This window comes from Melospiza melodia, chromosome 4, assembly GCF_035770615.1.
Source record: "Melospiza melodia melodia isolate bMelMel2 chromosome 4, bMelMel2.pri, whole genome shotgun sequence".
Taxonomy (NCBI): domain Eukaryota; kingdom Metazoa; phylum Chordata; class Aves; order Passeriformes; family Passerellidae; genus Melospiza; species Melospiza melodia.
In genome coordinates this window covers 85353749-85377012 of record NC_086197.1, presented here as the reverse complement: position 1 = coordinate 85377012, position 23264 = coordinate 85353749, and the positions used below count along the sequence as shown (strand labels likewise).

Here is a 23264-nt window from a genome sequence, read left to right as displayed (position 1 = left end):
ATTAATCTTAAAAGATTTATAATAAGATTATCTCTCTCAAATTCAGCTTTTCAAAACTACAGCATGTATCAGGGTTGTCTAGACTTCCTCCTAAGTAATAAAGACAGCTGTCTTTGGAGGATGCCCTTCTTATCTCATGCTATTATGAGTGCCAAAAATAGTTGAAATTATTTATCATCTGAGGACATTTCCATTTCCAGGGAAATCCTGAGCAATATCATAACAGCATTAAACTACATTTTGTCTTCAGTATGAAAGCTGACTTTAAAAGACCCTGCCCATCACAGTCCACTCCAGCCACACATTTATTTCCATGTAAAATTGCCAGAGCTGTAGAGAACTGCTCTGGGTCAAGCATTGCTGTTCAATGGGTGAAAGAAGGCATTGCCAACCCTTTTGCAGAGATATTACAGCTCCAGTAGCAGCTGTTCTGTCAGCACAGAGGCAGAGCTAGAGAGGAGTAGAATCACCCCAAGTTAGAGCCACAATTCATTTTAACTAACTCATTTGTACGAATGTATCTTTTAGCGGGATGAAATGAAATGACACTCGCATTGCTGAGGTACCCTTGCCATGGTTTTGGATCAGCGCTTCCCAATTCCGGGTCCCCACGGAGACTCTCCCAAAGCAGATGCTGCTCACTCGCTCCTTCCCCAGCTGCCCTCCCCCTTCCTGCTCCAAGGATGGAGTCAAGAATCGGAGGCACAAAAGCTGAAAATCACGGGCTGAGATAAGAACAGTTTGCTGGAAACAGAAATAAGAAAACTAACTGTAACTGCAACAATATTAATAATGAAAGGTATAAGACAATGAAACGATTTACATGGAAAACTGAGACAGACACTGACCAGCTCTTCCCCACCATGCCACTATTTCTCCCGCCAGAAGGGAAAGTCCTTCTTTCCCCACCCTGGCAATGATTAAAGTGGTATTGAGTAGCATTATGAGATAGATTGGCCGTGCCCCACCCCACTGATTTAGGCTGAAACCAGGACAGTTGGGAATATAATTTAATAACTTTCTAAAAAACATCTTCTGTTTTTAAACTAAAGTTTGAAAAATTAGCAGCATTTTTTAAATTGTTAAGAAATCCGGAAGGAAAGGGTTTTTCCTTCCTTGACACCTTAAATTTTTATGGCTTTTCACATATGTCGATGTATCAACCTCAGAATTCTGTAAGATAAAAGCTAATATAATCAGCAGGACCAGAAGTAATGAACAGCAGAAGCTTTTCAGTTACAGAGGAGGAGAGGAGAAGAGGACAGGGATCAAAGTGCAATAAATTTTATTGGATTAGCAAATAAATTATAATACAAAGGCTTTTTAGAGCTGACAATTGAAAGAGGAACTGCAGAAGTCTGTAAAGTTATAATTGGTTCATCAAATTAAATCAGATAGTAAAATATTGGGTGTCACAACCTCTTCTAAAGACTAGCTCTTAAATAGACACTTTTTATAGGATTCATTTTCTGATGAGATGAGATTCATTTCACCTAACTTTAAATTTCTACTTTGTAGCTTTCTACATCTGAGATAGTGTCCCTAACATCCCTTTATATCACTGATAAAAATGACAATTTAGAGTCCAATTAATTTGATTTATTTTGGTTGCCTACTTTGACATGAGATGAATAACATGCAAGAAGAATTTTTTTTTTTTCCACAGATTAAAAAAAGTCTGTGGGAGAAAAAAGTTAGATATTTATATCTACATTGTGGAGCTCTGAGTTTGGATAAATTCATTTACATGGTTCACAGAATATCATCTTCATAAACCTTATTTATTTCAGTTATTGGAACCACTTAGGTGAAAAATGTCTGGAGGTAAATGATGTAATATCTGGAGGTAAACGGCAATATCTGAAAGAAAAGGGTAAAAGGACATGAAAAGCTTTTGATTTAGTTTGTTGCTCACTTTTCAAGACAATTGGGATTAAAAATATTTCTGCTCTTATTCAAAATTAATTGCAAAAATTCTCTGTCACTAAAAGTCTGTGTATTTATTTACCAGACTTCATTTCCTGGATAAAGTGAACAAGTTCCATGTATGAGGGAGGTAATCCTGGCAGAGCGGTGTCAGAGTTCCAAAAGGCAATGAGAACAGCAAGAAGACAGTGGTGGGATTATATCTTCTTTTAAATAATCTAATGTAGTTGGAAAGAGCAGACAAGGCTCCAGCACATCATCTTGTCAAATGTCTGCCTTTTTTGATTGTGTTGTGTTGTCTCTGCTAGATGACAAGGTCTCAAGTAAGAGCTTGAGATATTGGGCATATGATTGCTTTTAACTGCTTACACAGAGAAAACAATTGCGATCACAGGGAAGCAGAACTTTTCTTGTACACAATATTTTGGGCACCCTTCATTTATACATGTGAGGGACTTGTGTATTTTTGAGAGGAGCATTTTTGTGTCTTTTGTTTCACACATTAAGCAGCTGTCTCTTTGAGCTTTGGAGTGGAACACGTTAGTGCTTTAACAAACATAATTTGGATGCCAGGATCACACAGATTTCAGAACTTCCTAATACAATATGCTGTTTTAGACCTTGTGGCTCCCTCAGACAATTCAAGTATGTAACTTATAGATAGCAATATCTACATGTCATAACAAAATGCTCTAGAGTTTTATATAATCACATTGAGAAACCACATCTACCCTCAGAAAATAAGAGTAGCTACAATGAGCTATAAGAAGGAAGATTGTACTGAGAGTTTCTCCATTTTTTACTAAAGATTTTGTGTTTTATTTGTATTCTTTCCTATATGTTTAATTCAGTTTCTTCACAAAGGAAAAATCCAGAGGTGCTTTTCCATGGAAACCAATGGGACTTGGCTGCCTGTTTGCTGCACAAGTCACTACTGCACAGAATTTTGTAGTGCCAGGATCAATCCATAGGTTTTTGGGCCCTTGAGGATAGTCACAGAATGATGCATCTCACTAAACAGAACCTGTTCTGGTTCTGGTCTCCTGATTATCTCATTAAAAATCTGCCCATGGCTGCTTCACCTCTTCACTCACTGGGTGTGGGTTCCTGTGTGCAATCTTACCCTGACACTCCCAAATTCCCCCCAGGATGGGGAGATCCTCCCTTGCCTGGGGACCTGATTCTTCTGTGCAGCCTTGAGAGGGAAACTCCAAGGAGAGCTCCTTGAGCCAGTGGTAATTCTTAATGCAGAATACTTTTGTGGTGGTTACTTCTCTCATGCTCTTAACTCTAAAATTCCAGTTGGATCAGGAATTTGAATGTGGTTCTGCTTTTTTACTAATCTTTGGAATTTTTAGGGCTGGTACATTGCTGTTGTTGCTTTCCTCCATCTGTATATTATGTCTAAATTAAAGTGTACTTTTTCTTGAGCCTGGTCTAAAATGCCTTAAATTTTCTAGAACAAATCAAGATATTAACATTCTTTTACTCAGATGCAACAGAATATTCATTTTCATTTCTGTATATACAGCATGAGTAAAGCTTTCGATTTATTGTTTCAAGATCGTTAATCCAATTCAAAAAGATACCTGTGAGGAATTTTTATTCTTTTTACATTTAATCCCTAAATCTATTAAAAGAATTCATTTCTAGTAGAATGCATAGAACTCTGTAAAATCACTTCTTCAATATCAGTGACTTCTCTGATTAGCACCTAGTAACAATAAAGGGACTTGCCAATGCAAAACTAGCAGGAGCCCTCAGTCCCTAGAGTGATGATTCACAGAGGGCAAGAGTGACTGGGAACTGGCATGAAAGAGAGGGAATGACTGAAAACAGTTGAGATACACTAAGATATTCAGTGAAGATCAGGACAAAGCAAATATACATCATCTAATTTTCTGGAGAAAGGGTGAAAAAATAGCATGCTCTGAAATTTTTTTTGATTTTATATGTAAAGTTTAAATTCTGAAGGTACAACGAAAAAGAGCATCTGTAAAAAAGGTTACTTAAAAAATATTTTCATCATGTTAAGATATTACATCACTATTTGAGAAAAAAGGCTAGAAAATAAAGGGTTCTCATAATTTCTGGGCCTCAAAGTAACATTTCCACTAGAGTAACATTCCACAAAATAATTCAGAGGAAACTGAGGGGTGGATTCTCATGAAGCTTAAGTTTAGTTAAATAGTAGGAGAAACATCATGCTATTTGGAGGACAAAAAAGACAATTTATTCTTTTTGTGTGGGACATAAAATCAAAATAACTATTTTCACATGAAAAAAAAGACCAAACAAAAACTTCAGCTGCTATTCTTATAAGAAAATTTCAGATCAGGAATATTTATTCTCCCTTAAAAAGAAAGCAAATCATGTGTTTCATGAAAATAAATAAAGTAACAGTAGTGAAAATATATGTTCTTTCTGCAGCTCAAATAATATTGAAAAGTGAAATTAATTAGATCTATTTATTACACAGAATAAAATACTTCAAATTAGTCAATCTAGTGATTATGACTGCAAAAGGAATCATGTAACCAAATACACTCAGCAGTTTGTTTGGAAATACAAATTCATCATTCAAAGAGTATTGTGCTCTCATTCACCAGTGGAAATTTTTCTCCATGTCTGTAGCTTGTAGGAGCCTTTATGTGGTGATATTACCACACCTACCATTTACTATGATTCCAATACTTAGAGAGGAAATTCTGCTAAATTTTAGGAGTGATAAACACAGAGAGCACCTGCTGTTCCTTCTTACATCTGGCTTTCTAGACTTTTGATAGAAGCACAGAAAAGAGACTGCAATGGTAGCAGGAGCTATTCTTAGCCAGTCAGCACTATCTGCAGAAACAGACTGATTCACTTTGATTGCCACTCAGCAGGACTTAAGGTAGAAGTCATATGTAAATAGATGGGCTAGAAATGGATGCCTGTATTCATTAATCTTTCATTAGATTAAATCTCAAAATTACCCAAAGGTTTTACAAGGACTTTTTAAACTCTAATTTGGCCCCTGGCCTTTAAACAAAATGAAAGCTATTGATTGATGTTCTGGCCAGGATGCAAATGAGCCCATCATTTCCTGAATCAGGCTTTATTGGTTTAGATGTACTTTCATATATCTGAACAGGAAAGCTCCTTGGAGATGAAAATTTTTATAAAGCTTCATAGTAAGGTTAATATTGTGTTAAATTATCTAATTAAGTCTTAGTAAAAGCAAAAACTTATTCCATTGTTTCCAGAAATTTACAAAAATTTACTTTGCTGTCCTTTGAAATGAGAAAAAGCACAACAGAAGTTTAACGACAGGAAAATACATATTCTCCAAATTAAATTTTAAAATACTACTTCTCTGTGTTACCCAAGCCTGCCAAGCGCAGATATCTGGATATAGATCTCTACATTCATGTTCCTTATGGAATGATCCATACTCCTAAAGTGAATTTTGCTGTGCCCTCTACCATAAGAGAAGGAGCACAAGTTGTTGTACTGACCATCCCAAGGCCATAGGAGTGTCAGACATTACCAACAGCAAATTTTGCAAAATAACACACAGCTTGGAACATTTAAATCTACAGGGAGGGAAGAAAAATTGAGAAGTAACAACAGACAAATAATTTTTTTATAGAAGGAAAAGTAAGTTCTAATTATATTTTCATTGAAAAATACTGTCAATAACTTACTACACTATCTATGTCAATGAGGTTTTGACTTTTATCTGATAGACTTCTTGGTTTGGGGGTAAGAAAATATAGAATATTTCCCACAGAAATAAGAGTCTATTCTGACTAGTTTTAGGCAGTTTTCATTGGAAGTGATGATATGTTTCCCAAAGTAGAAAGTAGAAATGAAATACAAAGACATGAGAATGGCCTAGTTATCATTTGGAAGACAACTCCAAGTCATACCAGGGAATAAGGAGCAACATATTTTTTATCTAAAGCAGTAACTTTCTCCAATTTACATTGGGTCAATGTTTTTATATTTTTTGCCTGAAAAAGAGAATGTTTTACTTTTCAGAGGTCAGTTGTTAAAAGTAAAGTTAGCTGATGCTAGTCAGTATTTTACAAGAACAACTTTTATTGAAACCAGTTTTCTGCTGAAAAAAGTCTGATTGAAAACTTCAAGTAATTCTTTTAAATACCTGGTTGAGGCTTTGGGTCCTTAAAAAGTTCCAAGAATATGCTATGTATAGGCAAGAAAACTTCAGTGTGTTTTAACTTAGTTTTGTATTAATATATTTTAAATCTATGAACATTCAGTTCAGCAAAATCCAGTATTTTCAAAACTAACGCAGAAACAAGAAAGACGTTGTTGGTTCAGTGCTTCAAATGGGTTTTTGCTTGAAAATACTAAGAGAAAACTGAAGAACTGGAGTAATATAAATCAGAGCAATTATTCCTACTGCTATTGCAAAAGAATCACTTAGAATTACTGTAATTTAGTAAACAAAACATGCACTAGAGAATACAGGGGAGCGCAAAATACAATAACGGCTGATAACATACTGCTGGTGGTTTTAAAATGCTTGTAATATTCTGTTTTCAATGCTGAAAATCAAGGAGTTCACAAGGAACAACAAAAAAGCGCCAAAGTTTGTGACATATTAAGAATAACACTGGACTTAACTCTGTTTGTGTGTATTAAAATAACTAAGTGGAAAATATCTTAATGACACGATGCACCTTTTTGTTGCCATAGATGTGTTTGCTATCCAGGGATCACTTGTCCATTCTTTTGATCTCAGTAGAGTATTATTTAACAGACAACCTACCTGAAGTCAGATGGATTTGAAAATTTTTGTCACATGACTTAAATCTTTGGATGAAAAAATGTTCTGCTGAGCAATTAAAAACATCGGAGTGGTGGTATGGATCTGACCTACTCTAAATGCTAATGAGATCCAATCTGCTGCCATGAACTTCAAAGAAGGAAAAAGCCTAAAGAGACATATGTATTGCTCATGAGACTGTTTCCTTTACTCTTTTACCCTCAGGTCTTACTACAATGCACAGTCACATCCAGGGACAGGGACTGTTTCTCACCACAGTCATCAGATTTCCCCAGAGAGGGTGGCAGAAGCTGGTGGAGTTGGTCCCTGTCCTGTACCTGTCCTGTGAATAGCTTTGTTAAGCTGGCGTCCTTCTACAGTACTCAAAATTCATTTTGGCTCCTGGGTGTGTTTTTCTGTTAATCAGCTGCCAATCCATTGTATAAATCTTTCCAGAGTATTTTTTAAAATTTTCCAGTCTAGCAAAGCAAGGCTGTATAGGCAATTTCCAGACTTGCTGTCTCAGTTGTCTTGGCAGGATCCCAAGTTGTGGACACGGAGTGGCAGAAAGCCTGCTCACAAAGGGGAGATGGGGGAACAGGAGGGGAAAACTGAAATGTGAGTGCAGAAGAAGGAGCTGAATTTGAATAAGTGGTCATAACCTTGAAAATGGGTGAGACCATGTGAAAACAGGATGGAGCAAAGGAGTTTGGGATAGTCAGTAGCCAAGGAAGGATTTTGCAAGCTGCTAGTTCACCCTTCCTTCTCAGTGGTATCCTAAAGAGAAAGAGGTAATGCCACTATCTCCTTTAGCTCAGGATGCTAATCCTTCCCTGGCAGGCAATTCCAGAGACGCAAGCAAAAGGGAGCAAAGACACCATTGTTTCCAGTGACAGGAAACTTAGCAAACTGCTGCACAGATATCTGAAATGCTTGTGTAAAATCCACTGCTGAGACTGAAGTAATAAATTCTTGCTTAAATAACTCCATTAAAAAGTTGGTTATAGGTGTCCAAAAATGGCCATCCCAAAAATTATAGGGTGACAGACAACTGCCCCTTATCCTTGAATCTTTTGGATTTTTTATTATTAATAGGTTAGTGTGGGCTTTTTGTTTTAACCTGTTTTAAGGAAATGGATTCCTCTCCTTTCAAGAATCAGAGGCACATTCTCTCACACACAATTGCACATGCATCCTTAGGAGCAGAAACTACACTGACTGCACATACCACAGTATATAAAACTTGGATAAGTGAGGCAAAGTCGTGCTCTGAATGTGCCTCACAGGTGTAAATGTTAATACAATAAGATTTGTTATTTTCATGTTCACATAATAAAGAAGATAGTTTCAAACTTCCTGTAAAAAAGAATAACTTTAAAGCTAGGACAGAATTTGCAATATTTCAGGTTTTAAACAGGCCTGCAGTGTGTGTAGTGGCATGCCAGGCAAGGGGAGATGCAGAGATCACAGAAGGAAGAGCAAATCTGCTTTAGTGCATTTAGAGTTTGGACATGTGTCAAGAGATCTCTTTCCAGTTCAAACAAACCTGCATTTACACGCATATAAGGTCCCACATTTTTGGAGAGGTCTTTGCATATGACCCTATAGTTATTGGTTTGGCTTTTCCTTTTAAATAACTAAAACAAAAAAACTACTACATATTATGCTTAAAGCAAAAGTATTCAATATTGCAAAAGGAAAAGTTACACAGACTGGGACGCTTTTCTAAATGCAAGAAAAGCAAACCTCTTATAATTGCGTTTCATTTGTAACATAGAGCTGTATTCTCAGTGATAATGAATACCACTCATAGAACATCAATTAGTTGCACAAATTAATGGGTTCAACAGAATTCGAGATCTTTTTCCAACAACACACATTGAATGTCCCTGCTTCTTTCTGTAGCAAATGTTTACATATTTAATGTACAAATTATTTTGAAGTTTTTGTTGTCCTTATTTGACACACATTTTGGTAGGGTTCTATCTAAAGAGACAGTGTGTGCCCTTCTATCTGCTCTCTAGGTAGCAGTGCAGTGTCTGTTTCATTTGACTGATCCCAACGCAGCTGATTTTCATCTGCCACACCTGAGTAAATCTCAGCAGCAGTTGTTGTGTTCAGTCAGAGACGTCAGCTGGAAAGGAATCTCTTGATTTGTGACTGAAGTGGAGCAAAGCACATGTCCTGTGCCCTGTGAGGAGTGGCTGAGGGAGCTGAGGCTCTTCAGCCTGGGGAAGAGGAGCTCAGGGGAGACTTTATCACATTCTGCAAGTGCCTGAAGGGAGGGCATAGCCAGGTGAGGCCCAGCCTCGTCCCCCAGCTACCAAGTGACAGGACAAGGACAAAAAACGTCAAGCTGCCAGGGGAGGTGTAGGCTGGACATCAGGAAGAAATTCTTCACAGAAAGATTAGATATTACAGCCTGTAAGGGTGTAAAATCACTGTCTCCAGTGGTGTTTAAGGAAGGACTGGAGGGGGCACTCAGTGCCATGGTTTGTTGTCATGGTGGTGTCAGGTCACAGGTAGGACTCGATGATCTCAGAGGTCTTTTCCAACCTAATTGATTTGGTGATTCTGTGAAAAAATAAAAGTTGGGAGTGATTTTTTTTTCTTTTTCAGAATATTCATAAGAGAATTGAGAAACTTCAAGTTTTTTTCTTAATTACTTGAAAAATAGTCCAGAAGTAATTAATCAGAGTTCTTTTGTGAATATCAATATTCAAAATTTCTCTATTTTTGATTATTTACACAACTCACATGATAATGTATTTTGTGACAGATTGATCTGTATAATCAAGCAACAAAAATTAAGGTATAGAAATGAATAGAAATAATAAATATGTTTCAGCAAACATTTTAACTTGTTTGTTTTTATTTTTTTTTCAAATTTGCCATTTTAGAAAGCTTGATACCTTTATTTTAATCTTTTTAAAATGAGCATAAAAGGATGTAAACACAGTTGAAGTGACATTTTCCTGACTCAGTATTTGCAGGATGCAGAGAACACTCACAGAATTGATGATGCTGTGAATGACTCTGCCAGCAAAACACATTTCATTGTCTTCTCAAAAGCTATGTGTATGTTTTGACACCAGCAAAACAGCAAAGTTCCCTTTACAGTGGGCTAAAATCACAAGACAGAAACATGTCTTATGAATAGTTCTTATTTTGGCTGGGATAGAGTTAATTTTGTTCCTAGTGGCTGGTACACTGCTGTACTTTGGATTTGGTATGAGAATAATGAAAACACAGTGATATTGATGTTTTGGCTGTTGCTGAGTAGTGCTGACCCTAAGTCAAGGACTTTTCAGTGTCCCATGCTCTGCCAGCGAGGATCTGCACAAGGAGCTGGAGGGAGCACAGCTGGGACAGCTGACCTAAACTGGCCAAAGTGTGTATTCAACATCATAAAATGTTATACCCAGTGTTTAAACTGGGGAGAGTTGGCCAGGAGGGGCCAATAGTTGCTCAAGCCAGGCTGGGTATCAGTCAGGTGGTGAGCAACTGCATTGGGCATCACTTGTTTCTCTAGGGTTTCATTCCTTTCTGGTTTTGCTGTGTCCCTTTCTTTTGATATTATTTGCATTTAGTATTAATAATAATTATAATAATTATTTCAATCATCAAACTATTTTAATTAATTAATTATTATCTTAACCCATGTCTTTTACCTTTTTTTTTCCAGTTCTCCTCCCCATCCCACTGAGACAGGAAGGCGCAGGTATGAGTGAGCAGCTGCATGGTACTTAGCTGCCAACATCTCTCTATCACCATTAAAAATATTTTCTGTTCATTCTTATTTCTACTCTGAGTATGTGTTTACATGGGTTTTCTGTGCTTTTGATATATAAGTGTCAAAGCTGCTTCATTTCCTCCTGAGCTGTAGAACCGGGAATTGACATGAAATGTCTGTCATTCTGTAGTGGCACCAAGGATCTTGGCCTTGAAAACTCTGTTGTTCATTCCTTCTACAAGAAGATATGCATTTTTCTGTAAAAAATATACAGAGCTTTTCAAAAGTAAGCAGGACCAGAGCCCAAATAAACTGTGTTTCTTTTGCTTCAGCATTACAGCCTGCTGCCATGAATTTAAATTTCTACTGGACACCCAGGACTGCAAAGAATGCAGAGTTTCACATCACGTGTCCTTGGTTTTGGCTTCAAGTGCAACTTGCTATTAATTAAAGATTCCTGTCATGATCCTTAACACAGGGCAAAAAAAATATTTTGTTGTATACTCAGAAGTGAATGGATAGAAACAGTAATAAATATAGTAAATACAGAACATACAGAAAAAATATTACTCTGCTCCCTCAGAAAGGAAACAAACATACTTCCTTCTGTACTTATAAGGGGGCAATAAAGAAAAAAATTGGCATTTTATTTACAAATATTTGTGCTTTCTGAGACCATGGGTGATTTGTAAAGTATACAGCTTTCGTGATGCCTAACACAGTCACACAAGTTTTTCAATGTACTAACTTCTGTCATAGAAATAAGTCCCCATTATGTACAATTTATGCTGTTTTAAGCTAATCTCAACCAAGTAACAGACTACATTTAGAATTATTGATCACATTTTGGAGAAACAGATGCAACTAAATCTTTTGTTTCTATATATAATGAAAAGGCAGAAAAGGAGTATTATATAGCCATGGACAATGTTGGTTAAAGGGAACATCAGTGGTTTGGACAGAAGCTAAATGTGATTAATAGACTAAGTTCTGCTTTTAGAGACAATGACAATCCTCTCATCAGGAGAATTTTATTTTATTGTAAGTATAAGTTAAATATCCAAAACAAAGATTTTTAGAAATTTTGGTTTTCCAAGGTGTCCATGCAAATGGAAAAAAAAATCAAAAGTAGCATAATTCTGCAGTTCTCTAACGCCCAAATGCAAAATTGCTACTCTGACAATTTTTCTGCTCTATCTACTAGCTATATCAGGTCAGAAACCTCAGGTTCTCTTTTTGACAAAGGCTTTGCTTAAACTAGCATTTGCACATACATTTTGATATACCTTTATCTCTATGTCTGACTGAAATATTATTACAGTTTTTAAGTCTGGGTATGAGATTCAAGTACAAGCAAGTTTATCTTATGTATGCTGTTTTGGATACAAGAGCAAAAATATATAAAGTCTGGGTAAACAATTTCTTTCTACATTTGAGTGACGAAAATATGTAGATATATCATATGTTGTATAGTATGTTGCATTTTTATGCTTTTAAAAAAATATTTAAATTTTGTTATATATTTTTTTTTTATTCTGAACCTGTTAAAATGGAAGTAAAAAAAATCCTCCTATGTAATTTTAGTACATATTAAATAAGAAGCAAAGACAAACTCACTTTTACAATCTCCTGAACATCACCTTTAAGAGTATTTGGCTTCTGTATTTTAAATAATTTTAGTTGCTTTTGTGATAGCCAGTGGTGTATGTACATCCAGAAAAATATGTGCTAATAGAAGCCATAAATTCTTGCCTTAATGTAGACAGATGGAAGAGCAAACAAAATACTGTCTTTACTCCTGCCTGATAAATGCCACCATAATATTGCTATTTATTCTCAAAGAAGAAATTTGCCTCCTGTATGAGTTTTCTTTTCCACTTGTGGGCCACTTGTAGGTTTCATGGACATCTTGCCAGTGCAAATTGACAACAAATTTCATATGGAAAAATTAAATGAAGAACTGATATTTCTCACTTCAAAAAATTAAATAAGCTTTATAAGGCTCTTTTAAAATGTCCTATGAAGGAATAGTTGATAATATAAATGTATGTTTCGTTTGTGGTTTATAGCCATATAACTTCTCTCACTGAGCTGAAGGGTAATTAAGCTGGGCTCAAGTAAAACCTTTACTAAATGTCAGACTGGCTGGGCTGGCACTGTTTAGGTCACAAAATTATGGGGCCAAGTGAGAAAACGTGTAATGTAATGATGAAGAAATTTGTATCATGCATATGCCTTTTTAACATGTACCCATTAAAAAGGCATTGTTGTTTTGGGGCTGTTAGAAAGGTCATTTGTGTTCCTCTGAAACGCTTGTTTTACTAGAAAAAGATGATCTAGTATCAGGTCTGCCAAGTCCTAATGTTGGAATTGTAATGAACTGTTTCATTTTTTGGAGTGGGCAATGCAGTTTTTCTTCAAACAAGTCTTGTTTGGATTCTGCTTTTGTTCCTCCTTTTAATTTCTTTTTGTTTTGTTTCTCTGTAGTAATTCTATTGATACATAAATTAAGTATTTGGATTTAATTATAACTTGTATTGCTGAAATGAGCAAGGTGTGTTTTAAATAAAGAGCCTTACACAAGAATAATGGCATGTGATTCAATTTATCTTTAAAAATATTATTTGTTGTTTCTGGTATAAATCTCAGTTTGCTCTAGGATAGTATTGTAAATTATTCAAAGAGCAACTTATCTTGGAGAAAAACCCAAATTCACGCCAGAAAAATCAATTCTTTATAAAGACGCTAACAGCAGAATACATTATTAATTACTTTTTTATTGTGACAGTTCTCTTCAGAGAAAAAAAAAAAAACAAACAAAAAAAAAAAAAAACAAAACAACCAAACAAAACTCTCTCACACCTAAGATTCAGGGATTCATATATTTTTAATTTTCTTGTAGATCAAAAACATGATTAGGTGCAGCTGTTGAAGTCTCATTCAGTGCTGGGAGCTTGTGCACTGTCGCTGTCACTGTCTAGACACGGCTGGGGAGGAGCTGGGAGTCACCTCCCTGAGCAGAGCCCCTGTGGGGATGCTGGGATGCTGCTGCCACACCAAGCCCCGGCCTCTTCCTCCCTAAATGCTGTAGAGGGATGCTGATGATGCTGCTGCCACACCAAACCCCGGCCTCTGCCTCCCTAAATGCTCTGAGGTCTCTCAGCCTCATTGACTTGGAGCAGTGAAACTGATGTGCTCCGTGTGACATGTGTGAGGAACTAATTGAATTTTTTGGATGAAATTTCTCTAAGTGCTGAACAGATATGCAGGGATTTGTTTTCTTCTCTTCTTTCTTTGTAACATTTAATAACTTGTAACCATGTGGTCATTTTTCTTGGGTTTGAGTATCTAATGATAAAATTCTACTGCTGCTATTTGGCTAACTGCTAAAAAGTCTAAAATAAAGGTGTGACCCTGACATTCAGATACCTACTGCAAATGCAGATGAAAGTGCTGGAAGAATATATCTCCAAGCTTTTTTTTTTTCTTTTTTTTTCCCAATAATACAGAGAAGGTTTCTACTGACTGAGAGTCAGAAAGAGATAACATCTTTCTTGTCCGGGTTTCTACAATAACTTTTACTAAGTACAGGCAGCAGAAGTAAGAAGTGTAACAGTATTAAGAAGAGGACAAAGGAGATTTCTTCCTAAAATTGCATTGATTGTTAAAATCATTCACTCCATTGCTAGCAATATGCATTTTGACAAGCACCATAACTGCTTGTTAACTGACTAACCCAGTCAGAAATACAGCTCAAATAGTACTTAAACTAGTTTGGAAAATTAAAAAGGAATTTTATGTGGTTTTGTTTGTTCGGGCAGGCAGTAAAGGAAACAGACACTGAGACAGAAAGAGTATTTGGGTAAAGTTATCCCATATTTTCGCAAGCAGGAAGAGGAGTTCAGGAGGCAAAAACATGAGACAGGACAAGGTGAGGATGTCATGGAAAAAGGGAAATCTGGGACATGCTGTAAAAGCCAATGCCTGCTAGGAATGAAGTGTGTGTGTGTGTGTGTGTGTGTGTGTGTGTGTGTGTGTGTGTGTGTGTGTGTGTAATATCTGTCTTCCTGTCTTCCTTCATGAAAACAAAGGCAATGAAGGTCTTTGCCTCTCTGGCTGTCTCATGGATTCTCTACATACTTTCCCAAGTAAAGTAGGAGTCTTTGCACATCTTTCTTTTACAGGAAAGAAGATCTGATGGATCCTCTTGCCACTGCCGGCATCCCAAGTTCTCTTCCTTCTCCCTGTCTGATCTCAGTTTAGTGGTCCTTCTCTCTTCAGAAAACGATGCATGTGGGGAAGGAAGAGAGGAGGAAAAGGGAGGGCTGAACATTTCCACTGAGCCTTGGGTGTTCTCAAGGAGCAGGGGCTGCAGGATCCAAGGCCTCTGGTATATTAGAACTGCCTGAGCCCTTCTCTCTGTTACCGTTTTACTGACAGCTATGACATAACTTCATGATGTAAACAACCCCAAAGCCTCGCTGTGTCAGCTACTAACACCTGACAGGATCACGGACTGTAAGCAAGTAATCCCAGGCAGGGAGGATGAGGACCCATCAAAGAGAATGAAGCCGTTTACACCCCTCAGCACTGCATTGTTTTCTTCCTGTACTCATCCCCAGAGGTGTTTTCATTTAAAAAAATCTCCTGACGAGAGGATGGGAGCGTTTAACACCTACTGAAGAAGTTCTCTTGAAGTGTTGATTTCTTCCAGACTGACTAGATGCCCTGCAGTAGTACAAAAGTACTTTAGTTGCCTTAAAATTTTGACTGCCCAAGGTGCTGGAGAGAAGATTGAGTTACTGGAACCTCCTCCCTCTCATTTTCACCTGTTGGAGCTTTGCTTAACTGTCTGGAAAGGCTCAAGATCCAGCGATGGAAATGAAATCTAAGTTAACAAAATCATTTACCCCTAAGCACTCAGGATGAAGAGATCTCTGGCCTTGACAGTTTAGCACGTACTGAATCCTTTTGAGAAAAATACAGTTTGTTGATGTTGCTAAGGTCAAAGTACTTTACTTCCATATGTCTTCACATTTGCACCTGAGCAGGTGCTAACTGATCTAATGATATCCCAAGAGCCCTATTTCGTTAATATCACAAGTAAAAGAAAAAAAAAAATCGAAGGACTTTATCTAATCTCCCTGAAACCAGTCTAATCTAGGACAATCTGTCCTTGGTCTCCCAAGTCTAGACAGAACTTTAGATAGTGATATTATGAGCTATTAGAGCTTAAAATCTTTGCAGTACTGATCCTTAAACCCATGATGAATGGACTTTTCCGAGACATCATTCTTCTGCACTGTGTCCACGTCAATGTTCCTCACCCTGTGTCCACTATTGCCACCAGCAGCACGAGATCATTTGGTTCCCACTCACCTTCTGAGCTTTTCTGCCCTTGGTCACTCTTTCCTTTCTTTGGGGAGCAGAGGCAGATATAATCTTTCTTTTGAAATGTCACAGAGCAGAAATGTTCTAATCAGACTTTAGGTCTCCCCCAGCCCCAACAGCTCATGCAGTTAACAGAGTTAAAGCAGATATCTTCCTTTTAGTTTGCTTTTGCATCTGCCCACTTGTCAGTTTTCTAATTGCCATTCCACAGGCCTTCCCAAGCCCTTTAGAGGTGATCCAAAGCACGTCTGGGAAGACTCTTGCACTGAAGTGCTCCTGTTATATACAACAAATAGTTATTCCTACATTCCCTGAACTTGCCTGATTTCAGTCCATAAGGATGTAAATACTTGCCTCCAGCTCATTGATTTTTCTGAAAGTCAAGTTTGCTTTCATTAGGTTCACACTTCACTTGATGGCAACATTAATTTCCAAAGTCAAGATAATCAAGACCTGAGACTCTTTCTTTCTCTCCAGCTTAGCAAGATAACTGCTGGCAAAGCAAAGCAGGTTTCACTCTTACCAACTGGTAAGAGTGAGAATAGCAATGGGTAAGGAGATGGAGGGGAAACCTGACAATATGGTATGGCTTAATTTTCATTTTAACAAGACAGTTATAGGCAAAAACCCCACAGAATTCATATTTATCAGCAGTAATAGTTTTTATAAGATATTTGAATGACTCTTTAACCCTTTGCTCCAACAGGGGCATGTAGGCTTCATAGGCACCGATGTTCATGGTAGATGAGATTTTGCTACTTGTGATACTAGAGTACTCATGAAATGAAGCTGGAAAGATTAAGTTAGGCAGTGAAAGATCTCCTCCAGCAGCTCCATTCTGCCCAGGAAGTCCACTTGTGTAGCTTGAAAGAAAGACCTACATTACACACCTACTTTTATCAGTGTTTTCTGCTTTTTTGTGTCTTCTGTTGTAGCAGATCAACTGTGGCCTGTACAGTTTCCTGTTAGAAGTGATATGGTTCCTCTGACTAGATTTTTTTTTTTTTGGTCAATGAAGATGAGATGAGATTAGCTATCAAGGGATGCTGTCAAGGGATAAAAATAGAGTAATGTGTACATGCCTAAAGAGGTAAAAATAAGCCCACGTGTGTGACAAAGGTGGGCTGGTCCCATTGGCTGCTCTTGTCCAAGGTTATAGTATAAGTTAATGCAGATGGTTGTTGAACAGACTGGGACCATCCAGCAACACCTAGCAATATCTAGCAACATCTAGCATCTGTTCACCCAGCAATGTCAGATAAGAGGGCAGTTGCCTCTAAAAGCCACTTACATATTAATCCACTCAACAGTTTTCTGCTTGTACATCTGGGACTGAGGCAGGATCAGACTCTAGCCATGACCTCACATAATCCTCCTTCTGTAGTGAAACCCTTGCATAATACAGAAGAATATTTGCAGTGTCAGGGTCATGCCACAGCAGTGCAAAGAGTCAGAAGTTGCATGACTGTGTCAAGGAGTTTCAAACAAGGCATGGAGCCTTGCACATATCTGTCACATGGCCTTGTAAGGGATAGATTTGGGAAGCCCTAAGCAAGGCTGTTCCCAGATGTAAGATCCCTATCACACAACAATAGTGTCCCTGTGAGGTGCTCCAAGAGACAATCATCACATTTGACCATTAGATTATCAAAATGGATATTGTAACAACATAGTGTTGAGTTTGAAAGGAAATTATTTCCATACCTGAGCCAAGAAAAATTTTCCAGTAACAGCAGGAAGATCCAACTTGGATGCCTACAAAGTTCTGTGAGTTAATAATGGCCAGGCAGAGGGCCAGTAAAAATAGATGGTATTGTTTCAAAAAATATATATTCATCCCTTTCCCCTTACAGTTTACATGCTGTTTGTCTTTCTGGACTGCAAGTGCTTCAGAGCAAAGCTGCATTTATTGCCTGAGATCAGTCATATTACTTACTTAATCAATGGCTGCTAATGATAAATAGGAGTAATATAAAACATTAATGGCTTTTTATCCATGTCTGCATCTGGCTCTCAGTGAGGTACTGCACTTGTTACTGCTGCATCTGACCATATGTTCCCAGGGAATGCTTCTAAAGTCTTCACAGCAGCAATACACCTGGGACATGAAAGCTGCTGGCAAATCCCTGAAGCTGGGGCTGGAGGCAAGAGACAGAGTAACCAAGAGATAGTCAAGAGATCTATGAAACCAAAGGGTGTGGTGTGAAAATGGTAAAGAGTAGTGAAGAGATAAGAAATCCAGGTAGCTAAAGATGATCCCTGGGGCAAGGAACAGGCAGGAACAGAGCAAACTTGTCAAGCTGGATAACAGTGAGATTCTACAAAACACAACAAGCAGCTGACACAGTGATAAGATTGGTTTTACAAGCCAACACTTAATACCAGTTTTGGCCAAATGACTGTCTGCAGTTCAGTCATCTTGATGAACAGAGCAGCGTCTACCACACTCTGGCAAGAACTTGGGACTGATATTAAATTCTTCCCAGAAAACAGTAATAAGATATTCACCTCTTACATGTTCCTACACAATGATGATGTAGCAGAATGCTGATGTATTAAAAAGACATTGAAAACAAGCAACGTTTTGCAAGTCTTTGCACCCCACTGTAATAATAAACAGTAATCACAGAATCACAGAATCAAAGAAATTCTAGGTTGGAAGAGACCTTTAAGATCATTGAGTCCAACCCATGTTCTAACACCTCAACTAGATCATGGCACCAAGTGCCACATCCAGTCTTTTTTAAAACTCTTCAAGGGCTGGTGACTCTACCACCTCCCTGGGCAGATGATTCCAGTATTTGACCACTCTTTCTGTAAAATATTTCCTCCTTAATTCTAGCCTGTATCTCCCTTGGCACAGCTTGAGGCTGTGTCCTCTTGTTCTGTCTGTTGTTGCCCGGAGAAAGAGACCGACCCCCAGCTCACCACAGCCACCCTTCAGGTCATCGTCATTTTCCCATATTTTTCCTTCTGAATCTTTAGAGGATTATTTTACACCAGAGCATTCAGGTCTCCTTAGCTTTCAACAAGCTGCTGTAGTCACTTCCACAGAAATGGCAAATTTTCAAAAAATCACTTCTTTTTTTTTTATTTATATAATAAAGATTCAAACAGGAATGACTGTACAAAATTCTAGTGCCCATGTAATTCACAAGACCGGACTGCCACAATGAATCCCAAAATCTGCAAGGCAATTTTTTTTCCCTCATTATTCTTCACTTTCTAGTTTTAATCCCATTCAGTTTCATTAGTATTCTTTCACTACATTGTCAGTCTGCATTACTGGGGTGGTTTGGAAGACCTTCAACAAAAGAATTCTTGCGTGTGCTACAACCCTCACCCTTTGTACCTTCATTCAGTGCCCAGTAAAATGAATTTCTAAATGCCTGCATATTGCAGGAAACTAACCCTTAATGAATCTTAGGGTGCAAGTCTAAACAGATGACAGTACTTTCCAATCTGCTATGGAGACAATATGTTTTAATTAAGTATAAGGTTTAATACAATTTTCACTCCTTATACAAAAATGCACCGTGATTAGCAGACGGTTGACAAGACAACTCTAATAATTTCTGATTAAAAGCTTTTGTTTAGCATTTTCAGTCACTCTCTACAGGGAATTAATTACTGGAAATGAAAAAAATGAAGGTTCATGCCAGTTAATATCCTTGAGAAAGTGGAAGGTAATCAACTGTATAAATTACAGTGGCATATGCAGGCCAGCCTGTGGTCAAAATCTGTACAACATACACCAGTCAGTTTTTGAGATGGTTAGACTGAAATGCATGTGCAGGGTAAATCTGTTGCAAGTAGCTGCTCCATAGTTTTAGGTAATCAGTGAGCAGCTGTATTCAGACAAAGATGCCATTGCAACTTTTCTTCACTATGTGATTTTTGAAATGACATTTACCTATTTAAAATGGCCACTACTGCAGTTGCAAAGCATATATTTACATACCCCTTTCATACCCCATATTGCTCTTTAAATAAGCAAATCACCTTCTAAGGCAAATCTACATGGAAATATGCATAAGAACCAGACATCAGGATGTAACTACTGATCTACCTACCCAGACCAGGATTTCAGTTGAAAACTGAAACTGTTCCAGCTAAATTGGGGTAACAGGCACTCCAACAAATGTTCCCAAACAGACTTTATATAAAACTAGTGACAAAAGAGAAAATGAACGACTTTTTATTATCTATAGTTCTCAAAGAAGTGTTAGTTCAAAAACTTACCTGGGAAAATGTACTTGCAGAAAGTTTGATTAGACAATTTCTTAATTGACATCTGTGATTCTGGAGTGTTTTGCTCCTCTGAGTTGATTGCATTAACTTGAGTCAGTTAACAGCATTGTAAATGTTCATCTAGATATGTCAAGATACTTTCATTTCAACACAAATGTTTGTATTTTTTCCCAGGTCTAGAACCAATTGGCAATCAATTATATTCAATTTTAGCAGCTGGAGTGCAGAAGTACAGTACTGGAGAACAAACATATGCCCTCTGGGCATGGTAATCTTTCCCTGCAGAAAACCAGCACCAGGTCATTTGATGCCTTATCACTATGCTTCTTGAAGAATCTTCCATTCCAGTTTGTCACCAGTGCCACACAAGGCTTGTACTGGCCACCTGCAAGATCTGGGAGAACTTAAATGTGCACTTCTGATACTCTTGTGTTGTCCAGGGATTCTTTATGACTTTTTAATATTGCCTTGATGACCACCATTTCTGGTGCTCAGTTGTCAGTGAGCTTCAACTGAACTAATTAATCTGCTCATTATAGAAAACCTACTGTAAGAGTTTGAAATATATATATAGATAGCCATATAAATGAGCTTGTGTAATTTGAAATTTCCATCAAAGAAATTCAGCATAAGAAAACAAAAATTGGTCAGAAAGAATAAATAATTTCATGTCAGTTAATAAGCTGGCTAAATATTCAGTGTTGTCAACTATATTACTTTGTTCTGGAATTAAGAAAGTTATAAGATGGCACTGAGATGTAAACAAAAGTTGCCATCATATATATATATAATCAGTGAATGAAGTCTCTAAAGGATTCTGAAAACTATCTGGGTGAAAAGAACCACTGGCACCAGTGCAGTTTTTGCCATGATGACAGTTTTAAAATAATACTAAATAATAAGGAGGTAACTTAGTAAAGAATATGAAAGTATGTATTATTTTTTCTGAAGCTGTGACTCACCCATGTTGCTCTCATCACCTGTATCAGAAGGAGTTTGTCACAGGCCATAAAAGGAGTTGGATTGTGACACTAGTTGGTGACATAGAAAGTCTGTTCAGCAGAGGAAAAGAGAGGTACAAATTATGATCAACATTGTTATGAACCCTTTTTCACACCAACAGGCAGTTACATGGGGAAAAAGAACTGGTGTTTGTTAGCATGATCTAACCAACTGAGCTAATTTCAAGCGTGAGTAACTAACTGCCTTCTTTGTGGTATTAACAAAAATGCCATCAAGGACTCAGGTTTTGAGATAATTTTTATGCTCTGCTTTTCTTTCAAGTTACCTTGCCCCTGCTTTCCAAATAACATTTGTTGTCTTACAGAGAGGTGCAGCTATGACTTCTGAAAGACAGAAGGGCTTTCTCCTTTTTCTACTGCTTTTCAGCATTGCAGGAAGGTTTCCTTTACAACTTCAGGTTTTCTTATTTATTTTCTCTCTAGGGCAGACACTCTTTTTTCACAAGTTAAGGGATATCTCTGTAGTCATCACACAGACATAACCTCTCTTGAAATGATTGGAATTTTTGGACAAGAACTGCAGAATTGGGTCTTATACCACCAAAAGTATTTTGGCTAGGAGTTGTCAGGGGAAATAGTGAACCTCAGCTATGAGAGCTACTTGAGTGCTTCACCACAACAAGCACTAAACTAGGAACAGTGCATCTTTAAAATGCACTCAAAAATCATGGTTTAGATAGGGACTAACCAAGATTTTCAAGATCAGTTGCAGAAGTTAAGTACATTGGAATCCTACATATTAAACTGTGAATATTGATAAAAATATTCTAGAGAGCTCATGCCTGCTGAGGAGACTCAAAATGGCAGAGAAATAGGAAAATCATAGAGCTTGAGATAAAACAATAAATGAAATTATGATAACTCATTTGCATTACTTTTTCTTACTGCCACATATATTTTCTTCATTAATAGCTATAAAGCATCATCATTGATTAACAATTCTGAAATGTTTAATGTATTTTCTCATTTGCAAATGTACCTGTGAAGCTGGTTAAAAAGTAGGGCATACTGTTGAGATATATAAATATGGTCATGAATTAAGTTTTGACCTGTGTAGGATTCTGAGTGACCTTAGTTCTTTCACTTCATCAGTACTTGATGCCTCACAAACAAATGCTCAACATCTGATTTGAAGAAAAGCCACTTAAAATAATTTGCATGTGAGGTTAAAAATAGCAAGATTTGTCATGTTCTTTACTAATTCCTTGTTGCAGAAGTTGTCAAATAGAAATTAGGGGGTATGCTCGATGAAGACTGACTAGAGAAAATTTTATTATTACACATTTTCTTTCTTCAGCAGTACCAGCTCTCTTCCATCACATCCCAGACCCAAGAGGTTGTGCATATTCCCTCACTTGTGCTGGGTTGCTATCAGAGAGATCAGTTTATTGATCTCAATACCAATGCACCAGTAAAAAGGAAAGGATATTGGGAGGAACAATTTAGCTGACGCTGGCTATGAGAAAAGGTCAGTGGCCCCATAGCCTCACCATCACGAGAAAATCTGTCACCACTATTGACTATTGATTAGGTCAAATCTGCATTTAAAAGTTTTGGTTTTGCCAGTAGCAAAGCCAGCACTGTCAATAAATTTTGTACTGTTTCGAGAAGCAGATGAATGTTGTGACTGAAATTTGTCTTTGTAATTCACGATCATTAGGCTGAAGAAATTCAAGGTAATTTTAAAATAGCTGTATCTTCTAGATGATTTCTGAAAAATGTGCGTTTCTAAAAATATTGATTTGCTTTGCTATACTACACAGTCTGCTTACTTTGGTGTTCAGCTAACCTTACATATATAAAACTCTTCCTTACCACAACTTAATCTGCCTTCCTGTTTTTTATTCATTTATATCTGGCCAGACAATAGACAAATTTCCCTCTGCAAAGCAGTGATCTCTTACATTTTTCTGTGCGGGTAAATCTTAATATTTTAAGGATTTAGATATTACTTAGACATTATAAACAAACAAACAAACAAACAAACAAACAAACAAACTAACTAACTAACTAACTAACTAACTAACTAACTAACTAACTAACTAACTAACTAACTAACTAACTAACTAACTAACTAACTACCCTCCTCTTCCCTTCCCCTCTGTTCACCCCAAAATCTTTGCATGGAGTCTTGAACACAGGAGTATTTCCCCACAGGTAATGGACA

The 23264-nt window shown here is 37.3% G+C and overlaps 1 long non-coding RNA gene across 2 annotated transcripts in view; it reads left to right on the top strand.

Annotated features, from left to right (window-relative positions):
* The window catches only part of LOC134418106 (uncharacterized), a 78021-nt gene extending 66141 nt beyond the window's left edge, over positions 1-11880 (top strand). For both annotated transcript variants that reach the window (XR_010027700.1, XR_010027699.1), the window contains exons 2-3: positions 10386-10421; positions 10766-11880. This is a non-coding gene — a long non-coding RNA (uncharacterized LOC134418106). The remainder of the gene's footprint in view (positions 1-10385; positions 10422-10765) is intronic.
* Positions 11881-23264: the final 11384 nt, after the last annotated feature.